This window comes from Neomonachus schauinslandi, chromosome 11 (assembly GCF_002201575.2).
Source record: "Neomonachus schauinslandi chromosome 11, ASM220157v2, whole genome shotgun sequence".
Classification (NCBI taxonomy): domain Eukaryota; kingdom Metazoa; phylum Chordata; class Mammalia; order Carnivora; family Phocidae; genus Neomonachus; species Neomonachus schauinslandi.
Genome location: NC_058413.1, coordinates 70,037,880 through 70,051,297, shown reverse-complemented (window position 1 = coordinate 70,051,297; position 13,418 = coordinate 70,037,880).

The following is a 13,418-nucleotide window of genomic DNA, read 5'->3' as shown; positions in this document are numbered from 1 at the left end:
CAATTTTTCCCAATCCCCCACCTGCCTCCTCTCTGGCAACCATCAATTTGTTCTTTGTATTTATAGTTCTGATTCTGCTTTTTGTTTTTTTATTTATTTTTTTATTCCATTTATGAGTGGTTTCATATGGTATTTGTCTTTCTGCATCTGTTTATTTCATTTAGCATAATACCCTCATGTTGTCTCAAAGGGCACAAATTCCATTCTTTTTTATGGCTGTGTGATAGGCCATTGTGTATATATACCACATTTTCCTCATCCATTCTTCTATTGATGGACACTTAGGTTGCTTCCATATCTTAACTATTGTAAATGATGCTGCAATAAACATAAGGGTGCATATATCTTTTCAAGATAGTGTTTTCATTTTCCTGGAGTAAATACCCAATTGTGGAATTACTGGATCATACGGTATTTCTATTTTAAATTTTTTAAGGAACCTCCATAATGTTTTCCACAGTGGATATACCAATTTACACTACCAGCAACAGTGCATGAGGATTTCTTTTTCTCTACATCCACGCCAACCCTTGCTGTTTCTTGTCTTCTTGGTTTTAGCCATTCTAACAGGTGTGAGGTAATATCTCATTGTGGTTTTGCTTTGCATTCCCCAGATGATTAGTGATGTTGAACATCTTTTCCTCTGTAGGCCTTCTGTATGTCTTCTTTGGAAAAATATCTCTTTAGGTCCTCTCCCCATTTTGTAATCACATGTTTTGTTTTGTTTTTTGTTGCTTGCTTGTTTGTTTTGATGTTGAGTTGTTGGAGTTCTTTATATATTTTGGATACTAATCCTTTATCAGATACATCGTTTGCAAATATCTTCTCTCATTCTGTAGATTGTCTTTTAGTTTTGTTGATGGTTTCCTTTGCTGTTCTTTTTTTTTTTTTTTTTTTTTTTTTTTTTTTTTTTTAAAGTTTTTTTTTTTTTTTTAGAGAGAGAGAATGAGAGACAGAGAGCAGGAGAGGGGAGAGGGTCAGAGGGAGAAGCAGACTCCCTGCCGAGCAGGGAGCCCGATGTGGGACTCGATCCCAGGACTCCAGGACCATGACCTGAGCCGAAGGCAGTCGCTTAACCAACTGAGCCACCCAGGCGCCCCTCCTTTGCTGTTCTTAAGCTTTTTATTTTGATGTAGTCCTAATAGTTTATTTTTACTTTTGTTTCTCTCGCCTCAGGAGACATATGTAGAAAAATGTTGCTATGGCTCATGTCAGAGAAATTACTGCCTGTGTTCTCTTTTAAGATTTTTATAGTTTCGGGTCTCACATTTAGGTCTTCAATGCATTTTGAGTTTGTTTTTGTATATGGTGTTAGAAAGTAGTCCAGTTTCTTTCTTTTACATGTAGCTGTCCAGTTTTCCCAGCACCATTTATTGAAAAGACTGTCTTATCTACATTGTCTATTCTTTCCTCCTTTGTCAGAGATTAATTGACCTTTTAATTGTGGGTTTGTTTCTGGGGTTTCTATCCTGTTCTATTGATTGATATGTCCCATTTTTGTGTCAGTTCCATACTGTCTTGATTACCACAGCTTGGGAGTGTACCTTGAAATCTGGATTGTGATACCTCCAGCTTTGTTCTTTCTCAGAATTGCTTTGGCTATTCATGGTTTTCTGTGGTTCCATACAAATTTTAGTATTATTTGTTCTATTTTTGTGAAAAATGCTGTTGGTATTTGGATAGGGATCGCATTGAATCTGTAGATTGCTTGGGGTAATATGGACATTTTAACAGTATTAATTCTTCCAATCCATGAACATGGAGTATCTTTCCCTTTGTGTCATCTTCAGTTTCTTTCATCAGTGTTTTATATTTTTCAGCATACAGGTCTTTTACCTTCTTGGTGAAGTTTATTCCTAAGTATTTTATTTGTTTTGGTGCAAATATTTATTTGTTTGTTTTATTTGTAAATGGTGTTGTTTTTAAAAATTTCTCTTTCTGTGACTTTGTTGTCGGTGTACTGATTTCTGGGTATTAATTTTGTATCCTTGCACTTTACTGAATTCATTTATTATTTCAAGTAGTTTTTTGGTGGAATCTTTAGGATTTTCTATGTAGAGTATCATGTCATCTGCAAATAGTGACAATTTAACTTCTTCTTTAACAATATAGATGCCTGTTGTTTTTCTTGTCTCATTGCTGTGGCTAGGACTTCCAGTACTGTGCTGAATAAAACTGGCAAGAGCAGACATCCTTGTCTTGTTCCTGATCTTAGAGGGAAAGCTCTCAGTTTTTCACCATTGAAGATGATATTAGCTGTGGGTTTTTCATAGATGGCCTTTTTATGTTGAGGTATGTTCTCTCTTTCTCCATTTTGTTAAGAGTTTTTATCATGAATGAATGTTGAATCTTGCCAAATTCTTTTTCTGCTTCTATTGAGATAATCATATGACTTTTATCTTTCCTTTTGTTGATGGTGGCATATGGCCTTGACTGATTCATGAATATTGAACCATCCTTGCATCCCTGAAATAAATCCCACATGATCGTGGTGAATGATCTTTTTAATGTATTGCTGTATGTGGTGTGCTAATATTCTGTTGAGGAGTTTTGCATCTGTTTTAATCAGGGATATTGGCCTGTAGTTTTCTTTTTTTGTTTCTGTTGAGGAGTTTTGCATCTGTTTTAATCAGGGATATTGGCCTGTAGTTTCTTTTTATCTTTGGTTTTCTTATCAGGGTAATGCTTGCCTTATAGAATATATTTGGAAGCCTTCAGTCTTCTTCTATTTTTTGCAATAGTTTGAAGAGAATAAGTATAACTCTTCTTTAAATGTCTGGTAGTATTCAGTTCTGAATCCATCTGGTCCCGGACTTTTATTTTTGGGTAGTGTTTTGATTTCCAATTCAGCTTTGTTGTTTGTAATGGGTAACAAATTCAGATTTTCTATTTCTTCCTGGTTCAGTTTTGGAAGATTGTATATTTTTAGGAATTTATTCATTTCTTCTAGGTTGTCCAGTTTGTTGGCATATAACTTTTCATAGTATTCTCTTATAATCATTTGTATTTCTGTTGTATCAATTGTTACTTTTCCTGTCTCATTTTAGTAAGCATTCAAATAGCAATGGATAGAGAATTATTTGAAAATGTTTTATTTCTGGCTTGTTAGTATTAGAATTGTTAGTATTGGGGCACCTGGGTTGCTCAGTTGTTAAGCATCTGCCTTCGGCTCAGGTCATGATCCCAGTGTCTTGGGATCGAGCCTCGCATCAGGCTCCCTGCTCGGCGGGAAGCTTGCTTCTCCCTCTCCTACTCCTTCTGCTGTGTTCCCTCTCTTGCTGTGTCTCACTCTGTCAAATAAATAAATAAAATCTTAAAAAAAAAAGAATTGTTAGTATTAGAATTGCATAGCATACAGGTCTTTTGTTAGTATTAGAATTGTTAGTTACACAGCAATGGATAATCCAGATAGAGTGATATACTATTTTGAAATATTAATTGTAGTTTTTTCTATATTTTGCTATCTGAATCCCCCCATGCTACTTTCCCAGTTTTCTTATTCAAAAAATTATTCATTATAACACATTTTCTTTTCCAAATAAACATTAGTTTATATAAAGTTCATTTATTAATTTATTTATTCATTTTAATTTCAGTATAGTTAACATAGAGCATTATATTAGTTTCAATGCACAGTATAGTGTTCCATTTAAAAACTCATTGTAATTTGAAAGTTTTTTGAATCTATAGGAAATTTTGTGAGATTACATTTTTTTAATTCTTATGTTAATCCCCATACATTACATCATTAGTTTTAGATGAAGTGTTCCATGATTCATTGTTTGTGCATAACACCCAGTGCTCCATGCAGAATGTGCCCTCCTCAGTACCCACCACCAGGCTAACCCATCCTCCCACCCCCCTTCCCCTCTAGAACCCTGTTTGTTTTTCAGAGTCCATCGTCTCTCATGGTTCGTCTACCCCTCTGATTTCCCCCGCTTCATTCTTCTCCTCCCGCTACCTTCTTCTTCTTTTTTTTTTTCTTAACATATATTGCATTATTTGTTTCAGAGGTACAGATCTGAGATTCAACAGTCCTGCACAATTCACAGTGCTTACCAGAGCACATACCCTCCCCAGTGTCTATCACCCAGTCACCCCATCCTTCCCACCCCACCCCCCACTCCAGCAACCCTCAGTTTGTTTCCTACAATTAAGAATTCCTCATATCAGTGAGATCATATGATACATGTCTTTCTCTGTTTGACTTATTTCACTCAACATAATACCCTCCAGTTCCATCCACGTCGCTGCAAATGGCAAGATCTCATTCCTTTTGATGGCTGCATAATATTCCATTGTATATATATACCACTTCTTCTTTATCCATTCATCTGTCGATGGACATCTTGGCTCTTTCCACAGTTTGGCTATTGTGGACATTGCTGCTATAAACATCGGGGTGCACATACCCCTTCGGATCCCTACTTTTGTATCTTTGGGGTAAATACCCAGTAGTGTAATTGCTGGATCATATGGTAGCTCTATTTTCAACTTTTTGAGGAACCTCCATACAGTTTTCCAGAGTGGCTGCACCAGCTTGCATTCCCACCAACAGTGTAGGAGGGTTCCCCTTTCTCCGCATCCCCGCCAACATCTGTCGTTTCCTGACTTGTTAATTTTAGCCATTCTGACTTGTGTGAGGTGGTATCTCATTGAGGTTTTGATTTGGATTTCCCTGATGCCGAGCGATATTGAGCACTTTTTCATGTGTCTGTTGGCCATTTGGATGTCTTTGGAAAAATGTCTGTTCATGTCTTCTGCCCATTTCTTGATTGGATTCTTTGTTCTTTGGGTGTTGAGTTTGATGAGTTCTTTATAGATTTTGGATACTAGCCCTTTATCTGATATGTCATTTGCAAATATCTTCTCCCATTCTGTCGGTTGTCTTTTGGTTTTGTTGACTGTTTCCTTTGCTTTGCAAAAGCTTTTTATCTTGATGAAGTCCCAATAGTTCATTTTTGCCCTTGCTTCCCTTGCCTTTGGCGATGTTTCTAGGAAGAAGTTGCTTCGGCTGAGGTCAAAGAGGTTGCTGCCTGTGTTCTCCTTTAGGATTTGGATGGACTCCTGTCTCACATTGAGGTCTTTCAACCATTTTGAGTCTAATTTTGTGTGTGGTGTAAGGAAATGGTCTAGTTTCATTCTTCTGCATGTGGCTATCCAATTTTCCCAACACCATTTGTTGAAGAGACTGTCTTTGTTCCATTGGACATTCTTTCCTCCTTTGTCAAAGATGAGTTGACCATAGAGTTGAGGGTCCATTTCTGGGCTCTCTATTCTGTTCCGTTGATCTATGTGTCTGTTTTTGTGCCAGTACCATGCTGTCTTGATGATGACAGCTGTGTAATAGAGCTGGAAGTCCAGAATTGTGATGCCGCCGGCTTTGCTTTTCTTTTTCAACATTCCTCTGGGTATGCAGGGTCTTTTCTGGTTCCATACAAATTTTAGGATTATTTGTTCCATTTCTTTGAAAAAAGTGGATGGTATTTTGATGGGGATTGCATTGAATGTGTAGATTGCTCTAGGTAGCATTGACATCTTCACAATGAGATTACATTTTTTAAATTCTAGGTCTAGACTCTTGAACCTGGTGAGTAATAAATCAATCCATTTGAGAACAGAAATCTTTTAGAGTAGAATTTTTTTGTCCATGTGCCTACCATATTCACTAAGTTTAAATGAACTTGTCATTTTATTCAGGGCTTCTTGAATATTTAGGGCGTTTAATGATGTAAATATGAACATGAACAACTAAAAAGTCTGTTGATTGATTGATTCATTCTTTCTTTCCTTCCTTCCCTCTCTCTCTCACAATCTCTCCCTCCCTCCCTCTCCCCTTTCTTCCTTCCTTCCTCCTTTCCTCCCCCTCCCTCTTCCTTCCTTCCTTCCTTCCTTCCTTCCTTCCTTCCTTCCTTCCTTCTTTCCTTCCTCCCTCCTCCCTCCCTCTCTTTCTCTCTTTCTTTCTTTCCTGGATGTTTTATTTTCATTCAGATTGTATTGATTTCTGAATGTTCTGATGTCCTTTTGGGCTAACTACGTTTGCATGACTATCAATATTCAGATGCCAAAGATAATATTTAAAAGGATGATGTACTTTGCTAAGCACTTTCTGTATTAGATGTTGTAGGCACTAGCTCATTGTTCCTAAAATTCTTTATCTGTATTGACCTTGAATGCATTATTTGGTCTTTTCTCTGAAAGGGATGTTTAAGAAAGAAGAAGAAATCATAAATGAAAGTGAGAAAAAAAAAAAAAAACCTGTAGCATTATCCCTATCATTCACTTCTCACCTTCTTTATCGCCTCTTCTCTGCTTTTTCTATTTACCTGACTTACTTTCAGTTCTTAGAAGGCACCATGCTGAGTCATACTTCCATGCACTTTGTCCATAATTCTTGCACTGCTTAGAATATTCTTCACAAATCACCACCAGCCCTATCTCTATCTATAGAACTATTCCTCTTTTTACAAATTTAAATCAAGTGTAGCCACCTTATGACACCTGTCCTGATGTTCTCCTTGGAAATGTCCCCATTTGTGTCTCACACATTTCCTAAAGGGTTCTATCAGTTTACCTATAACTGTTTCATATTTCAAGTATAAATTCATCCAAAAACATAAGCTTTTTAAAGATAATCTCACTTATTTGCTTTTCTGTCCACCAGACTGGCAAGTTGATTTTATAAAGCAGGTCATATATTTATTCACTGAGTAAGGGAATGAATGAATGTATAAAATTATCTTGATTCCATCTTGAACCCAGGTACCAGTGTGTAGTATTTCTTGTATAATTGAATATATAACTGAATAATAAATTGAATAATTCAATATAATTGAATAATAAAGATTAACATATTACTCATTTCTGTGTATTGTATTTAAAAACAGTAAATAAGCTTTTTAAATTTATAATTTAGGAAGAAATCTTACTTTGCCATTTCATACTTTTGAAAGAGAGATCCTATTCATATCATGTATGCTGTAATAAACATAGATTTATATTTACTTGTTTAGAATGAAAAAAAATACTTAACTAAGTCTACCCCTAAATCTTTCTCTCCTGCATAATGCCCAAATCAGGTGTATATATTTGTAAGTAGCATAATAAATAATTATATAAATGCTTGTGAGTGATTTGATATGTGAGTAGAATTGAGAGTTTCAGGAGAGAAAGTGTTCCTTACATTGATCTCTTGTCTTTCCAATTAAGAAGAAATGGCATGCTGTATCCTTTAAATATTAGTTTTTAGAAAAAGGCTGACTACAGAGGAACTTTATTCTTCACTTCTCTTCTTGTATTTTTTGGTTAATTTTTTCTTTAGGATCTCTCCAATAAAATCTGGAGATACCTGGTCATTGACTATTAAATGTTTTTATATTCCTTGTGTGTGGGGTTTCAACCATTATTTTTGATTACCTGTTCCGGCATGATCACAATTTCCTGTAATATTTCTTTTCTCTCCCAAGGGAAATTAATGTCTGTTCCTAGCATTTGTCCCTTATTTTCTTTGTGAAAACTGAGACAAGGAAGCAAGGAATTAATTTAATATTTTAGCAATATCTATTTCATTGGTCGATAATTTATTCTTATAATTTTTACTCTGCAGCCTTCTTCAGAGTGACCTCTGGTCCTTTATATGCTTGAAACACATTTTCTATAATATTTTGACCTCTTGTGATATTTTTCATTCATTTCTCACTCTGGCTTTCCCTTTCATTCTGCTCTTGTGACTGTGCCCTTTGTCTCTTTCCTACAGTTCCTCATAACCAATATTTTATACTTCATATCTGAGCTGCTCATATACTTGATTGCTTTTTACAAATCATTTTTCATCCATATTGGATTTTTTTTTTAATTTCTGTGATATTTACTTTTGGGTTACACATAAACACAATCCTTTGGGAACACTGAACATTAATTTACCTTGGAACATGCCCCAATTTTTCTTCTTTTTTGTTTTATTCTACACAATAAACACATCACCACTTTTTTTTATCCCAAATGTGATACTGCAAGTTACCAATACCTTATTTTCTCATTTATTGACTCCTTTATTTCCTCATTAGTCTCAAGATATTCCTCAGCATTTATTTCTTATTATTTTATACTTATGTGTAGGCAGCTTAGGACATGGCTCTATCTTGTGTATTAACAAAAGTTAACACTCTAAATGTGTTTCTACATTGGGACTTCTGTAGCTATAACTATTCATATTCACATCATACACAGGAAATATATATATGGATATGAATCATCTGTCCTCAGTTGAGTTTTCTTGTTTCAGATATTTTATACTTTCTTGTCATTTTCACTATTTCTGAAATAAAATTATTGAACAGTTATTTTGTATTTCTTTATAAAATACTCATGGCATTTTTTAATGTTTCATAAGCTATGCTCTTTTTTTTTCAATTAAACTCTTTAGTTTGAGGCCATTGTAATTTTTGTGTATGTGTCTTTCATGTATAATTAGCTTCTGCTATAATTTCCATTCTGTCATATTTTCTGCTTGGATATAGCTTACTTATTCATCCAGTATACATTTATTGAGTCTCATATACATGTCAGATACTGTAAGGCTGTGGATAAAATAGACAAATGGGCATGGTCTCTGTCCTCATGGATGTCATAATCCAGTAAGCATTTCTAAAATGATGTGCCACTGAAATTTGCAATAAATGCTTTGGCCCTGAAGTAAAGGGTGTACTGTGAAAGACTCATGGAAAAATTGGGTTTGAATTTTGACAAAGAGGTCAGGAGGTTTCTCTGAGGAAATTATCTTTAAGCTGAGATTGAAAGCAACAATAACAGTTTCCTCATTGTATTAATCTGGGTTCCTCTCAAAACTAGAAATTGTGAGAGATTATCCCAAGGATCAGGAGTTTGGAAGACCACAGAGAAAGCTTTGATATTAGTGTAATAATGCTGGCATCATTGAATGAGGTAGGAAATGTCTAATGTGCTTATATTTTCTGGAAAAGATTGAGGAGAATTGGTGTCATATCTTACTTATGTGGTAGAATTCACCAGTGAAATCATCTGGGACTAATATTTTCTTTTAGAGAAGTTACTAATTATTCAATATCTTTAATAAATTTAGACCTTTTGAGATTATTTATCCTTTTGTGAGTTTTGGTAGAATTTGTCCTTTAGGAATTGCTTCATCTAAGTTATATTTGTGGGCATAGAGTTGTTCATGGCATTCCTTTATTACACTTTTCATGTTCATGGTTTCAGCAGCTGTGACTATCAGGAACTGAGCTGGACTTGAGAGCTGAGCTATTGAGTGTCAGAGTAGTCAAGACAACAAGCCAAAATCAAAGTACAATAAAAATCAAGCCTTTAGGGGTGCCTGGATGTCTCAGTCGGTTAAGCATCTGCCTTCCGTTCGGGTCGTGATCCCGCATGCTGGGATCGAGTCCCGCATCGGGCTCTGTGCTCGGCGGGGAGCCTGCTTCTCCCTCTCTCACTGCCTGCCTGTCTGCCTGCTTGTGCTCTCTCTCTCCCTCTGTCAAATAAATAAATAAAATCTTAAAAAAAAAATCAAGCCTTTAGTCACTTGCTGTGATAGTATACGCAAAAGGTTAAACCTGAGAAAGTGCCAACTCCTCCTCATCCCGCCTTCCAATTTTCTCTGGGGAATGGTGCAGGTGAAGGATCGGGTGGATCAGTACACAGGTGGGAATTGTCTCAATGCCAAGGGAGCTCCTAGCAAAGGACTCCCGCAGTTTTACGGGTCATAGGGGCTGGGGCTGGGCGGAGAATGGGGGAAGGCTCAGAGTGGAAAAGTACTGAATACTGAGTCTGAGAGAAGAAGAATGTTTTTAAGTCCCATCCCCCATAAGGGGGCGTCTGGGGTGGGGAGGAGTCTCAGTAGAGGAAAGCCTCAGCTGAAGGTCTTTGAAGAAGTGGCCTCTGAATTGAGGCACCTGAGCTAGGAAGTTAATATATATATAAGAGCATGGCCAGTCAGAGTGGCCCATGTCTTTGACTGCAGCTTCCTTCTGAGACTGTGGTGTGTGTGGATTGTGCATCAAGTCAGGGTGGCGAGGACAGCTTTCCCCAGCGAGGCCTGCCAGGTAAGCCTTTATAGTTGCCTATGGTTGGGCCAGAATGATTATACAACAGATGTTGGTCAGTGTCTTGAGGCCTCGATAACCACTTTTCCTTTTCTGATACTGGTTTTGGTTTTGGTTAGACTGGCTAGAGGTTTTTTAATTCATTAATATTTTCAAAGAACCAGTTTTTGATGTCATTGACTTCCCTCTCCCCATAGAATTCTTGTTTTACATTCCATTGATTTCTGCTATAATTTTTTTCTTTCCCTCTGCTTATTTTGGATTTAAGTTCTTTTAGTTTTCTAAGATGGAAGCTTAGGTTATTGACTTTTAGATCTTTATTCTAGTACATGCATTAAATGATAAAAATATCCCTCTAAACACTGCTTTCACTGCATCTCACAAATTTTGATAAGGTATATTTTTATTTTCATTTAGTTTTAAATCATTTGTGTTCTTGTTGAAACTTCTATATTGACTAATGTGTTAGTTATAGATAACTGTTTAATCTCCAACATTTTGGGATTTCCAGCTATCTTTGTTATTGATTTCTTGTTGAAAGGTGGATATGCGGGGCACCTGGGTGGCTCAGATGGTTAAGCTTCTGCCCTCGGCTCAGGTCATGTTCCGAGGATCCAGCCCCATGTTGGGCTCCCAGCTCAGCCCGGAGCTTGCTTCTCCCTCTCCCTTTGCCCCTCCCTCTGCTTGTGCTCTCTTTGTCTCTCTCAAATGAATAAATAAAATCTTAAAAAGGTGGATATGGTGTATCAAATAATAGGAACTGAGGTAAAAAGGCCTTTATTGTCAAAATTTATGACAGCCTGATTAGGAGTTGGGTTGTACTTCTGGGCTTCCCTAAAAAGTCCTCCTCAGATGGTCTTTCAGACCTTTCAGGTGTAATATATTGATTGATATACTGAAGCCCTGTTGGTGGGTTGGTAAGTTGTGGGGGAGGGGAAGCATTCTGTAATTTTAGCAAACCTATTATTTAGTGGACCTCTTTCCTAAGCTGTAAACTTACTAATAAGTGCTTTGTTTCTTTGTTTTAAGCTTCTTTTTCTCCTTAGTTGCAGCAGGAAAGATGGAGGAGAATCAGTTTGGAGGAATGTACTTCCCTCGGGGGATAAGGCTCTACTAGTCTTCCCCTGAGAGTAGGCCTTTGTCAAGAACAGTCGGCATATTTCAAAATTTTTACTTTTTTCCTTCCCCGCCAAAGCCAGGAGGGGATCTTTCAGGGCTTTTCATCATGAGAACCTGGTGTGTGTTTTTTTGAGTTAAAACCCATGAAAGTGTGGGAGCCCCTTGAGACTACAGCCCCCATGAGTTTCTCATTCTAGCTATAGTCCCGCAGTGAGTCTCCAGCGACTCATCAGAATTACTTTTAAGTGATACCACCAGTTTCTGGCTTCCACAGTTTCTCTTCCAGATAAGCAGATCTCAGTTCTGATTCTATTAGTCTGTTTCCAGCATTTCTAGTGGTGGTTTACCCTGTTAAGTTACCTGATGGCCCTAAGAAAATCTGTTGACTTTTCACTTTGTCCAGCTTTTTCTGGTTGTAAGAATAGGAGTGACAGCATCTAAGTTCTGTACATGTTGGGGAGGAACCAGAAGACCCTGTGCTTTTTTCAAACACCTACTATTAACCTTTCTTTCCATTTTTACATGGATTGGGAAAGATGAGAGTGGCAGCTAAACTTCAGAATAACTGTTTACTCCTGTATTCACACAGCAGCTAAGAAGGAATTGAGCTTAACTTCCCTTAGGTTTCATTTTAAAGATTTATAATTCTATAAATGTAAAGCTTACATAACATTTTAAAAAACTACTATTAACCAATACAATCCTGCCCCAAATTCTAACACCTCTTATATACTTAATTTTATTACTGGGTAGCATTATACCTGCATTTGTGTTCAGAGACCTCGTGAAGATCAAGATTGTGGAGACACGAACAGAAACTACAATTTATCTGAAGTCTATCATAGACTGGGCTAGGCTAACTTCTGTATTTATAGTTTATTTAACTCGCAATAATTAGGTAGTCATTCCTATGCTGCACATGAGAGATCAAAGATTTGGAATGAAAATCATATTCCCAAATTCATATAGGCAAAAGCATTTTAGAATAAATGCTTATACCAAACTTATTTATCTTAAGTCTTGTAATAATAGGAAATAGGTATGAATTTTTTTTTTTTGCTTTATAATGATGTTAAGCCATTGGCGTATACTTGATTCTTGATTATAGGTGAGTCACCAGGGAGAAAAGGTTTGCCTTGCCTTTCTTCCCTCTTTTGTAGGATCTTTATCTTTACATATCTTTACCATATGTAGAACCTATAAATGTTCTAATCACCTCTTAAAAATGCTTGCTGCCTCAATATGAAATTATTTTCTTCGAAATTCACTGAGACAGTATAGGCACTCTTCTGCTAAGACTATAAATTTAGCTTTCTAGGAGTTCAACAAGTCAGCACCAAATATTCATGTAATTCTTCACAGGTATATTCATCTATAAAAGTACTGCGTTTTGCACTTCGTGCAAAATCATCTGTTTCTTCTTGTGGTAGCTGCTAATCCTACAGCCTAGCAAACCTAATCCTACCTTCTCTAAATCCTATCTTGGAAAAGAAACCTTGTCAAGAGAAACAGGAAACTTAATACAGTTTAAAGGTGAACCAGTAAGCCTTAACTTTGTCTACACAAAATCTGCCCCAGCTGGAACCTGGTGCCAGTCAAGCCCTTAATGCAAAACACGTGGATGCTTTATCAACAAGTCTACCATCTTGAGAGAACTGGATATTTTGACAGTTTTTATTAGATGGTGGCTTTTTTTTTTTTTTGATTCATGAACAAAAATGGAGTTGAAATAGCATATTAAACAGAGATTAATAAAACACTTTTTATAGAAATAGCATGTTGCCAAATTCCTTAGAATCAGTCATAAGTTCATTCTATAGGAGATTTCACTCAGTAGGAAATGACCTTATTATCCCAGTAGGAGGTAAACTCCTCTTATCTCACATTGAGAACTTAATTAGCAATTGTACCTTTAGGAGTGTAAAGTCTTTCTGTTCATTCTTTTCCAGTGTTTTTTAGAGAATCTAGGGTTCCTGAGTTGTCTGACTTACTTGAAAGGTCAGGAGCTCTTCATGATTTTCTTCATGGGGACTCCTGAATTTATCTACATAGTCAACCTGAAGGTTAAACTCAAGGTTTCACAGCCTTTATGAAGTCCTTGGGGATAAAAATAGCTTTTAATTAAAATCATACTAATCTTGTACTTAACCAAGTATTTAAAACAAAAACAAAAACAACAAAGAAAACCCCACAAACAAAACTAAATTTGGTTTCCAAATA